This window comes from Antechinus flavipes, chromosome 3, assembly GCF_016432865.1.
Source record: "Antechinus flavipes isolate AdamAnt ecotype Samford, QLD, Australia chromosome 3, AdamAnt_v2, whole genome shotgun sequence".
In the NCBI taxonomy this organism is placed as follows: Eukaryota; Metazoa; Chordata; class Mammalia; order Dasyuromorphia; family Dasyuridae; genus Antechinus; species Antechinus flavipes.
Genome location: NC_067400.1, coordinates 48,774,477 through 48,787,177, shown reverse-complemented (window position 1 = coordinate 48,787,177; position 12,701 = coordinate 48,774,477). Strand labels below are relative to the sequence as shown.

The following is a 12,701-nucleotide window of genomic DNA, read 5'->3' as shown; positions in this document are numbered from 1 at the left end:
CCTATAAGGGTTAAATGACTTGTCAATGGCTATGCAGCTAGTTTAAAGAAGAAGAATGATAAGAAGCCTGGTCCTCAGTCTCTAGGACCAATGCTCTTTTTATTTAACTACATTGCCTTTAGATAAGATTTAAAGTAAAATGCCTGAGCTAAAAAGTAAAAAATAAAAAGAACCAGTCTAAAATAGCAAGGCATTTAGGGCAAGGCAATAAGAAAATGTTTGTCTACAGACATGCATTATTTTAAATTGAATTTATGACACACTATGACAATCTCTAAAGGTGTTTACAGATAAGGGAATATTGAAGATGTTGAGGACAACAAAAATCTTAGTTTGTATCAGTGATGTTTTAATACTTTAGAATTTGTAGAAAGGTAATTATTGGGCTCTTATAGGTAGAAGAAGGAGAGAAGCTGCGGTCCAAATTCTGTTTAATTTATTAGTTCTAATTTTATTTGAAGCTGCTAATGAAATGTGAACATTTTTCATTTGGGAAAAGATAAAGATTTTTTCTTTGAGAAAGTTTGATTTGAGAAAGAGGGGAAAACATTTCACAATAGTCTATTGACAAGCAATTAAACCCCTCTTGTCTTCCCAGCACTATTTTGAATGAGAGTTGATCTACCTAATTATAGTATCCTTATATTTTTAAGTTCTGATATATTCGAAGATGAGAAAAACCTTTTAATTAGATTTTCAAAATAAGCAGCCAACTCCCAATGCTTCTGATTTGAAATGCTTATCTTTATTGACCTAAGCAATCCAAAACCAAGACAAATAGCAAAATTTCATTAACAATCCATTTGCTTCAACTACTACTTTCAATTGAATTGATGCTATTCATTACAGCTACCATTTCCTAGGGGAATAGTACAGAAGCATAGCCTGGAATGCATGCTGTGCCTCCATACCTTTTCTTTGGATTAATTTATTCAAATTTTCAATACCATGGAGGAATCCAGTGGAGCCAAAAGAAAAACAATATGTGTTTTATTCTTTAACTTGCATTTGAAATGTTAATATGATAAATAAGGAGCCCACAAATGAAATACTGTTGTTCTGTTGGTATTTGCATAAGAAAAGCAAGGGAAAAACCTTAAATGTTATGGTCATGGTATCCAGTTATGTGACTTTTTGATGAACCCCAAATTAATACAAATGTCATCATTGAAGAGTAAATTGAGGAAAGTGCATTATCATACAGAAATATAGAGGGTCAGAAATGGAAGAGATCTCAGAGATTATTTAATTGAAATCCTTAACTTACACATAAGGAAACTGAGACCCAGAGGAAAGCAGTCAAAACAGTGGCAGAGTCTAACCTTAAATGCGCATTTCTCTTCTTATTCTGTTAAACATTATTTTGCAAATTACAAAGCTATAATTTTATCAGTTATTTCCTAGATTCCAAAATCTTTGAAACAAAACAATCATATAAACTATTTCCCAGTATAAAGTTGAATTCTCTGGAGATAACATTAGTTGTAATAGTATACTGCCATGGAATAGAATTAGGTAACTTTAATTAGCTGCCCAGTTCCACAGAAGTCTTGTCACCTGCTCATTTGCCTTGGCTCCTTTTCCCCTTCCATAGATAAACAAGTTAGTACTGAGGATGCTATGCTTTGAATTTCAACCAACTTGGAGCTCATTTTAACAAGCTATATTGGCTGTCAATTAGAGAAAGGGTTTATTCACATATGGCAGCCACCAGAGAACTGCTTTAAATTAAAGAACAAGGGAATGAATCACTTGAAAATGGCTCCCCCATTAACTGCAACCTTGGGGTAATGCCAATTGGTATATCCATTAACATTTTTAAGCACGTAAAATCTAGAGGGCAAAAAATTCAATGAAGGATAATGGTGTGGTAGACAATTTTCGAAAGGACAGCTGTTCTTCCTAAGAAGTTGTACCTGGAAATCCAAACAGATGTGAATAATGTGCCTAATCAATACACAAAGGACAAGCTCTCGAGGTAATAGAAAAATAAATATCTAATTAGAACCACGCCAAAGCAAAGTGTCAATGAAGTGGTTAATTCAGTTCATCTCACCAGTGGCACTGGGTACACAAAACAGAGGGTTGGTTTCTTGATTTTCTCATTTTTCAGACATTTGCTATAATAATACCTAGAGAAAGGATAGATGGATCCGGCAAATTTTCCCAAGACATCTACAGCAATATTTGCAAAGGCAACTGCATGTGAAAATAATTTTCCAGCTAGCTTTTGCTAACTTTTATTCCATTTGATGTTGTGATAATGTATGTAAAGTGCTTTTCAGAGTTTAACATTTAGATACATAATGTTCTTCTGTTCTTTCAAGGTTCAGCTCAAATGTTTCCACCTTTTTGAAGAATGTTCCCTCCTCCCAAGTATAAAGTGATTTCTTTTCCTTAATCTTTTAAACCTTCCTGTCTTCTATACTTTTAGTCATTATTCTAACCCCATTATAGCTATCTATTCCCATATTGAGTCAATGGTATCATATCACTGATTCCATATGTGAATAGATGGCTATAAAAAGCATTTCACAATAAAGTTTCCTGGTTCATTCTCCCAACAACCTGGTTGTTATAAGTGAGGCAGTCAGAGGTTATATCACTTGCCCAGCACCATACAGAAGCTAGCTGGGTATCTTACAGCCTCCCAACTTATCTTCCTGACTCCAAGTCCAAGGCTCTACTATCTAGTTACTTCTCAGTAGTTGCTTAATGTTTATAGAGTAAAAATCAAAATATATATCCATGTATTAAAACAGTGAATAGTAATTATACTCACATACATACATATGAAATATTATATATATTAGATACATGGCTGAATTTTTTTTTTCATTACTTTACTGACATCAAATTGAATTGATTGAGTAGTTCAACTAAAAGAATTCAACTAGCTTGTGTAGACAGATTTAAATAAAGGAGTATGGACTGGGAAAGATTATTAATCTTTAGTACTAAAGATTAAGAGCTTTTAATTTTCAGTATAGGATTAAGAGAACATTATAATGTATACATAGTTTAATTTCAGTGCCTTTCCTTAATTGATTATCTTTAATTTTTCTTTATTTAATGAATCAGTTAATAAACATTTATTAAGCAACTATTGTTCCAGGCTGTGTGATAGGAGGTAAAAGACAGTTCCTCAAGGAGTTCACAGTCTAATGAAGGAGGAAACATTCTCAAAAACAGATACAAAATAAGCGAAATATAGGAAAAATAAGAAATAATTAAGAGATGAAAGGCACTGGAATTGAGAATGATTATGGAAGGCTTTTTATAGAAGAAACCAGGGAGTTCAATTAATCAGGGTGGAGGAGGAAGGACAGTCCAGACATTGGGGATAATTAGGGAAGATGCTGGGGGTCTTGAAACAATCAGTAGGTCAGCATCACTGAATTGAAGAATATGTACCTGGCAGGAAGGCATAAGAATATTGGAAAGGTAGTATAGGGCTAACTTATGAAGAGCTTCAAATATCAGAACATTTTTTATTTGATCCTTTCAGCCATAAGGAGTCCCCGGAGTATATTGAGTAGTGAAGTGACATGATTAGACTTGTATTTTTAGGAAAATCACTTTAGTAGATGAATGGAGAATGGATTGCCATATATAGAGAGATTTGAGGCAGGCCCATCTACTAACAGGAACTAGCAGAGGCAGTCATCAAAAAAGTTTAAAAATGGGGTTTTGGGGGCAGCTAGGTGGTGCAGTGGATAGCCCTGAAGTCAAGGGGACCTGAGTTCAAAACTGGTCTCAGACACTTAATACTTCCTAGCTGTGACCCTGGGCAAGACACTTACCCCCAATTCCCTGAGCAAAAAAAAAAAATGGGTTTTTCCATATCATTATTATTGTATTGTTTTCCACATTAGATTATTAGTTCATTGAAAGCCAGGGCTATCTTTTGCCTATCTTTGTATCCCTGATGATTAGTTCTATAATTGGCAGATGTAGTAGTGTTTAATAAGTGTTTATTGATCAACTCTGTTTACTTAAAAACAAACTGGTCCTGTAATTTCATTGATGAACAGAGCTCCTGTTAAGGAATTATGTCTACCAATAACATACAAAGCAACTATCTTTTCAATTTATAGTCTTGAAAATTGACAGGGTAACTGAGAGACTAAGTAGCTTGTTCAATATGATGGTTAGTTTATGTCATGAAGGTCTTCTTGACTATTTTATTTTTATTTTAAGGAAACAGTCTTCTAGGATGCTTTATTAGCATATGATTTTCAGTCTTCAAGAAATTCAATTTCATGGATTAAAAACAAAGCTTTTACAATTAGTTATCCTTAATCTGAAGCATGGGTGACATATCATAAATTGGAGATGATCTGAAAGGTGCTGAAGAAAAACCAGAAATGTGTGGATCAAAGGAATATATTTATTTAATTTTGGCAGGAAATTGATACAACAAAAACTGGTTGGACATTGAAGCTGAATTTCAAGAAAGCATTTTTTGTTTATGGACTGCCAGATGAAGGGAGTTTTAGAGTGAAATAAAGGGATAGCAAGTAAAACTGAAAATCATCATTCACAAAATCAATGAGGGATGTCTTCTGTAATACCAACTCAGCTCTTTTGATCTACCTCCCACATAATATACAGGAAGTTACCTTTCATGTGAAAAAGTTTCTTGAGGATGTAAACCCTATCTTCCCTGTCCTCTGTAAAATGCCTTTCTAATGTTTTCATCCAGGGATACCACATACAAATTAGTTTTCAATATGAGTAGATGGGGTGATTTCTACTGTTTAATATCAGACTGGCAGTCACCAGTTTTTTTTTTACTTCCCATTTTTTTTTTGCTCCTTCATTCCATGCTGCCTAATAAGCATCTGTAATAGTCATACCTCTTCCTTCCTTTATCTGCTCATTTGACAACTCTTACCAATGATGATATGATGATTGAAACAATGTAGTAGACGTGGCTCCTACTCTGCAAATTGGTACCTTGAGGGATCATTAAACCTCTTTAATTTTTAAAATTTGTAATTTGTAATTTAATTTGTAAAATGGTGAGATTGAACTAGGCAATCTCTTATTCCTTTTCTAAAGTCTATGTTTGAATTGAGGAACACAATAGCACCCAAAGCTCTTTTAACAATAAATTGCCACTTCATATCCTAAACTTTCTCTGGATTCTTTCAAGTCCCAGCCCAAATTCTACCTACTAGCAAAAATGTTTCTGGATTTACCGCTCTTGTTTTCTTTCTGTTCCCAGCCTCTGTCAATCCTACATACAGCTTGTTTGTATATAGTTATTTTAATGTCTTCTGCCTCTTTTGATTGTGAGCTCCTTGAAAGCAAAGATGAGCTTTTTGTTTTTCTTTTGTATCACCAGAATTTGACACAATGCCTGGCACAAAATGGGCACTTAAAAGATACTTATTGAAAGACTTGACAGGGTTTAGAAACAGAGGTGGGATGACATCCCTCTTTTAGCCATTGGAACTCCAAAGAAAAGACACAACTTTAGGAAATCAAGGCAATCAATCAGGTTGAGTTAGAATCATTACCAAGTCTTGTGACTGGTAGGCAGCGTGTATATTTATGTGGGAATTAAACCCAAAAGGCTTGAAGAATAAAACCTATTATTTTAATTTCACAGGTATGATAATATAGATGATTGCAAATCTTTGAATTGTAAGAGAAGTTAACCAGTTTCCTTAGAAACAATAATGGCTAAAAACATTAAGCTGAATTAACTAGAGGTAATAGAGCTAATGAATTATTTTCTACCTACACCCCCTTCTTCCCTTGCCTCCAAGCTCTTTCAATAGATTATGTCCCTTGCTTTCAATCTTTCCCCATTAATTCTTACAATTTAGGGTTAATTATCTCCACTTCACAGAAATTGTTTTTATTGAGTTAAGAATCACCTTGAATTAGTTAATACTAAATGTTTGTACCTTTGTTTTCTTTACTTTATGGCTCTGATAGTTTACTATGCTTTTCCTTTATGCTTTCTTCATGGCTAATATTTTTGTTATTTTGTGCCATTTTCCAATGCTTCCCTACTCATCAATTCCTTTAGGTTATATCAATACAAAGCACATATTTCATGATACTTGATTTCTTTCCTTTTCCCATACTCCTTTATTTGTCTGCTGATGTTGAAGTATATTTTTTCCCCTAGGGAACACCAACCAATTTTTATAGCTTTATATATTGGCCTGGACTATTGTAGTATCCTTCTAAAGGATGTCTTTCCAATCTATCTCTCTTGAATTCAATCTTCCCTCCACATAACTACCAGATTAATCTTCTTAATGCGTCATTCTGATTATATTACTCTTGTACTTGGAATCCTTCAATTAGTGCCTGGATGGATGGATGATCTTATTGGTGTAAGTACTCTAGTCATCAATGCCGATTGCAATTCCTACATGCCTTTTCATATTCCAAGCTGTTCACTCAAAACCTTCCCTAAGAAATTCAGGTAAAATGCTAGCACCTTCCCTTTGTCCTTTAACAAGTAGCACTACAATCAATGGAGATTTCACCTATTTTCTACCTTGTTGCAAGCCTAATTTAGGTCATGTTCATTGTTAATGGATGTCTTTTAAGTTTTATTTTTTATTTGCTATGCACCTTGCAATTATTGACTTGGAGGGCTATTCATTCAGATCTACATTTTACCACTGGACTCAGATGGCTCCTGAGGAGAAAATGAGGCTGGTGACTGTCAACAGCCCTTCCCAATCCTACTTTCAGGCTATGGCACTACCTTTTTGATATCATGGATCTCTTTAACAACAAAGGGCAAACAAACAAACAAAAAACTTTTGTGAGTAGCAGTAGGAGCTGTCCCACTGGGGACCTTACTGGAATTAGCCAATTGGTTAACACAACTCTCTCCAAGAGACCATTCTTTGCTTTATTTCTTAGCAGGCCGGTAATCATTGATAGGGCATTGCTTCAGGCAAACTGAGATCTGTTAAAGACTTAGCTTTAAAAAGCCAGGGTCTCCACGTGTTCCCCAAGAGTGTCAGGAGAGACAAAATTTATAAAAACAAAGAGAAGAGTGTTTTAATTGAAATTTTCTAAATGCTGTTCAGAAGTATCATTACTCTAAGGTTTTGAGTTATCCACACCAGAAGAATCTTCTCACTGAATTTGGTATTTATTTGAAAGATAAGAGTTTCGCTGTTCACATTGGAAAAACAGAGTAGATGAATAATATTTCTGGCCCAGATTATGAGGGGCAGCTGGCTATTGAGTGCCTGCCAAATGATGGTCAAGATCTTTAGCCTGGAACATGCAGTGGAAAAAGCCCTAGATCTGGAGCAAGAAGGCATAGATTCTAATTCAGCCTTCTGATGCTTTGTACCTCTGTGATCTGGGATAATTTATTTTATTTCCCTGTGGCTTCATTTTCTCATCTATAAAATGAGAGAGACAGAGTAGATGAGAACAGGGACTATCTTTTGCCTAATTTTGTATATCAGAACTTGGTCCATCGCCTGACACACAAAAAACACTTAACAAATGCTTGTTGATTGATTTCTATTTTGGCGTGGATTTTTGTTGTTTTATTTTTGAAGAGAACCATGATATCAGGAAGGTGATATCGTGACAGACAAGAGAATTGGATTGAAGTGATGGAGGGCTGTTCAAGGTTACCTGCCTCACTTTTTCTTCCAGAGCTATCTGGGGCCATTGGCCAGATAGAGATCTGAATCACTAGAAATGGCCTTCTTGGACATAGGTGAGGAGTAGAGAAGTGATAGCTTTGTTTGGTGTTTGCCCCATAGCCTAATTGAACATTCAAAGGTGAAGGGGCTGGTAAAAGAGAGAGAATGAAGAGCAAAAAAAGAATTTATACTTTGTTATTCCTTCAGGAAAAGAGAAGGAATTCTATTTTTTTTTAACTGAGGAAGTCCTGAGCTAAAGATTATGATGAAGTGTGGTTGTGCGAAAGACTAAGAAGGTGAGCAAAGAAGATTGAGCTACATTCTTACTAGAAAGTAGGAGGGAGAGCCCAGAACACATTAAGGAGCTATCCGTGGTTGGGACACAGAACAAGAATTATATAATTCTTACCTTGAAGGAGGCAGCATGGTGGAATGTTTGACCTGACATTAGGAAATTTGGGGTTCAAATCCCACATCAAATATTCAGACACTCTTTGTGTAACTCTGGGAAAGCCATTAATCTCTATTAACTTCAGTTTTCTTGTCTATAAAATTTAAAAAAAATGAAGTAAATGACTCTTCAAGTTTCTTTCAGCTCAGAATTTATTATTCCATGATTCTATTCATCACACATAACAACAATATATTAAACATAAATGTATATTCAAAATTATTTGGGAGGAATTAGGGGATTCCAGTAAGAAATTTCCTATAGAAGGTCCCATTTAAGCTAAGCTTTCAAGGAAGTTAGGGAATCAAGGAAGTAGAGAACAGGAAGGAATATAATCCAGAGACCTGCAATAGTCTTTATAAAAGCATGAAAATAGGAAGCCTTATGCTGTTTTCTACTACTACTACCACCAACAATCACAAAGGACAGCACAAGAACCACTTGGAAAATGGAAGCTGGGTCTTGACATCGGAGACTGAGACATCTTATACTCATATGATGTCAGAGGAAGAGATTTTTAAAAATATTTTACTTAGATTGTCTCGTTTGTCCCTCACAACAACATAGTGCAGTTGTATCCAAAAACATGAACATCAATTCCCATTTTGAAGACAACAAACTGTGACTTGGAGATAAGGGCTGCAGAGGACAGAGCACTGAACTTGGAACCAAGAACAATGAGTTTGAATGCTGCCTCAGATATTTATCTCACTCTGGGTAAATCACTAACCTTATATTTGCCTCAATTTTCTCATCCATAAAATGAGAATAATAACAACATCAACCTCACACTGTGAGGATCAAATGTGGTAATATTTGTAAAATGCTTTGCAAACCTTAAATCCCTATTGAAATACTATTATTGTTGTTTGCATGAATAATCTGATTGTATCGATTATCTATGTTGTTCCTATATAATGTTTGCCCTTTATTTTAAGAGGACCAATGTTATCATAGGATAATGTCCTACAGTGCGTGCATGAATTGGATTTAAGTGAAGCAGAGTTGCATGGAACTATCAAAATTATTCTCTCTTCCAAAATCATTGATGTCCAGTGGCAAGACAAAAATCAAGATGATTGCTGGTGGCCTAAAATATAGTGGATGACCTTCATCTTCGATGTCTGAGCAAGCTCTAAGTGCTCTGTAGTGCCACTTGTTATAGCCACTTTCATGTCTAGTGGGATAGATTGCTCTTTTTTGTCCATTCTGTGGGGTATGTGAGTATGAGTGGGGATTCTTCATAACTGGACATCTCCTCTTAATCACCAATGGATTTGAGGCTTGTCAGTTATCCTGAACATGGTTTATTCAAAAACCAAGATGGTTTTTGAAGAACTATTTATTATAGAGTTAACCCAAGGTTTCCTACCTCCCCATCCCTACAATTTTTCTTATGATCTCCTAAATCTCCTCAGACCACCTGCCTGTAATTTATTCAATTTCATGTTGATAGTCACTTCTCCCACATTTTAGTCTGGCTCATCTTCTGCTAAGAAGAAAACAGCATTCTAGAGAAGGGCTAATGTCTGTGCTACCATGTTAATGTCTGTATTTGATTTTTTTTTATAGATTGTGATTTTTAGAAAAACAATACAACAGCTGCCAGATGGCTGTTGTAAAACATGATGCCATATTGAAAGAGAAGCCAAACTCAGTCAATCCTTTCTTCTGAGCCCATTTCCTGCTTTAAACATTCTCAAAAACTGGGGCATAGAAAGCACCTCCCAGTTCCTTTAAAGGCTCCCCCCGAGCTCATATGCATCTCTGCATTCAGATGTAGGTTGAACTTAAGCCAATTAGTCCCCTTCCAACCACAGAGAGCCCATTTGTTTGCCAGCCTGCTGGACAGCTGAGACACAGCTCGCTGCACCATGGCGGCTGTTGCTGGCTGTTGCTGGACTTTCCTTATTGTCCTCAATCTGTTGCTGTCTCCAAATGAATGAGGAACAAGTGCTGAGTTGCTCATCTCTTCCTACAATCTGTCTCAGTCTTAGCTGCCAGGCCACCCAAGCACGATCTCTTTGCTTGTTGCCTTTTATTCCCCTGAAAATCCATTCAGACTCCTTTACGATGCCGTCTAGTGTTGGCTTTGGTATTTAAGTGCTCAGATGAGATCATAAATAGAAAACATTGAGCTGAGAAACTTTATGAAAATTCAGTCATAAAATCTGTTACAAATGACCTTAGAGGACATTTAGTCCAACTCAGACTTACAAAAAGATGCTTGCTGAGACATACCTCAAAGTAACATATTGAATAAGTAACAGTAAGGTAAGGCATGGAAGGAACAGTTGATAGAATGCTGTATCTCAAACAAAGAAAATCTGATTTTAATTTCTTCCTCAGTTATTTAGCTATATGTCCTTATATAAGTCTATTTCTCTATACCTCAGTTTACTCATCTTTAAAATGGTTGATAAAATAATTCCTCCCAGATGTGTTGGAAGAACAAAATGGGACCATTGTCAAGTGTTTTATAAACCTTAAAGCAATATATAATTGCTAGTTATTTTTATTATTATTTAAAATAATAATTCATTCATTGCCTAAGTATTTTTTACTGAGGGAAGGTTACAGCCTTGTAAAGTATCCCATTCCAATTATAGGTCCTCAGGAAGTTTTTTCTTTCACTATGCCTAAATATTCTGCTCTTCAGTGTCCACTAATTGGTCCTGTTTTTGTACTCTAGGTAAAATAGAATTCAACTCAATTTAACAAGTATTTATTAGGTATGTATTATGTGCAAGGAAAAGATGATACAGAAACAAAAAATAAAGTCTTTGTCCTTGAAAAGTTCACATTCCATTACAGTGGAAGAATATGGCCTGCATGCAAGTAAATATAATGTATACATAGGACAAGCCTAATTCATCCTCCTTGGGATAACCCTTCCAGTACTTGAAGACAATTGCCATTTCTCTAATGAGGATCCTCTGGGGAAAAATACTCATAATCCTCCAACTGAATCTCTTATCAAAAGGATTGTGCCTACCTACTATGTGCCAGATAGTACAGAAAACTGCAACCTCTTGATTTTCTTCCTTTCGATATTTTCAAACTTATTAGTTTTCTTCTTAAAATATGAGGCAATTAATCCCAATAGACTTGTGACAGAGGGAGCTATCTGCATCTGGAGAGAGGATTAGGGAGACTGAATATGGAACACAACATAGAATTTTCACCTTTTGTTGCTGCTGTTTGCCTACTTGTTTGTTTTTCTCTCTTTTTTGTTTTTGATCTGATTTTTCTTGTTCAGCATGATAAATGTAGAAATTTGTTTAGAAAAATTACACGTTTAACCTATATTAGAGTACTTGCTGTCTAAGGGAGAGTAGAAGTGGGGAGTATAGGAGAAAAATAAGGAACACAAGGTTTTGCAAGGGTGAGTGTTGAAAACTATCTTTGCATATATTGTGAAAAATAAAAAAGCTATTATAAGAAATAAAACATGGGATCAAGAACCAAACACAAAAGTGCAAATGTAATCTGAATAAGGAAGAGTAAAGGGAGCCTTTACCTGTATTTTTTAACCTATTATTTGTATTCCTATGCTCAAGCCTTCCTGTGATGTTGGTCAATGATGATGAGTACATAGAAGTGACCATTAATTCTTTTTTTTATTATAACTTTTTATTTACAGATATATGCATGGGTAATTTTTCAGCACTGACTCTTGAGAAACCTTCTGTTCCAACTTTTTCCTTCCTTCCACCCACCCCCTCCTCCAGATGGCAGATAGATCAATACATGTTAAAGTATATGTTAAATACAACATAGGTATACATATCCATACAGTTATTTTGCTGCACAGGAAGAATCAGACTTTGAAATAATGTACCATCAACCTGTGAAGGAAATAAAAAATGCAGGTGGACAAAAACAGAGGGATTAGAAATGCTATGTAGTGGTTCACACTCATTCCCCAGAGTTCTTTTGCTAGGTGTAGCTAGTTCAATTCATCATTGAACAAATGGAACTGCTTTGGTTTATCTCATTGCCGAAGATGGCCAGGTCCATCAGAATTGATCATCATGTAGTATTGTTGTTGAAGTATATAATGATCTCTTGGTCCTGCTCATTTCACTCAGAATCAGTTCATGTAAGTCTCTCTAGGCCTTTCTGAAATCATCCTGCTGGTGACCATTAGTTCTTCAAGAATTTTTCCAGGCGAATACAAGCTCTTGTGTAGTTCCTGCAGAGAGAGAAAAACATTTTTCTTGGTCTTTATCTTGGAGTGCAAAGCCAAGATGAATCTATCCCCAAGTTCAGAAGCTTATTATTTCAGGATTGATCACAGATGATCTATATTCATGACACATTGATGAAATGTTAGCATAATGGTTGTGATCTGCATCAATTGAGGGAGTGGTTGCAATGAATTTGGGTTAGAATCCACTCATATTTGTATTCTACTTAAAGATATGAGTGATTTCCTTGGAAGAAATTTTGTGAGAAAGGTAGTGAAAGCATTAATATTATATATATATATATATATATATATATATATATATATATATATATATATATATATATATATATATATATATATTGCTGAGGCAATTAGGATTAAGTGACTTGCCTAAGGTCACACAGCTGGGAAACGT

The 12,701-nt window shown here is 35.2% G+C and overlaps 1 pseudogene; it reads right to left on the bottom strand.

Moving 5' to 3' along the window:
- The window catches only part of LOC127556994 (spermatogenesis-associated protein 2-like), a 69,984-nt pseudogene extending 59,921 nt beyond the window's left edge, over nt 1–10,063 (bottom strand).
- Between the last annotated feature and the right edge of the window lie 2,638 nt (nt 10,064–12,701).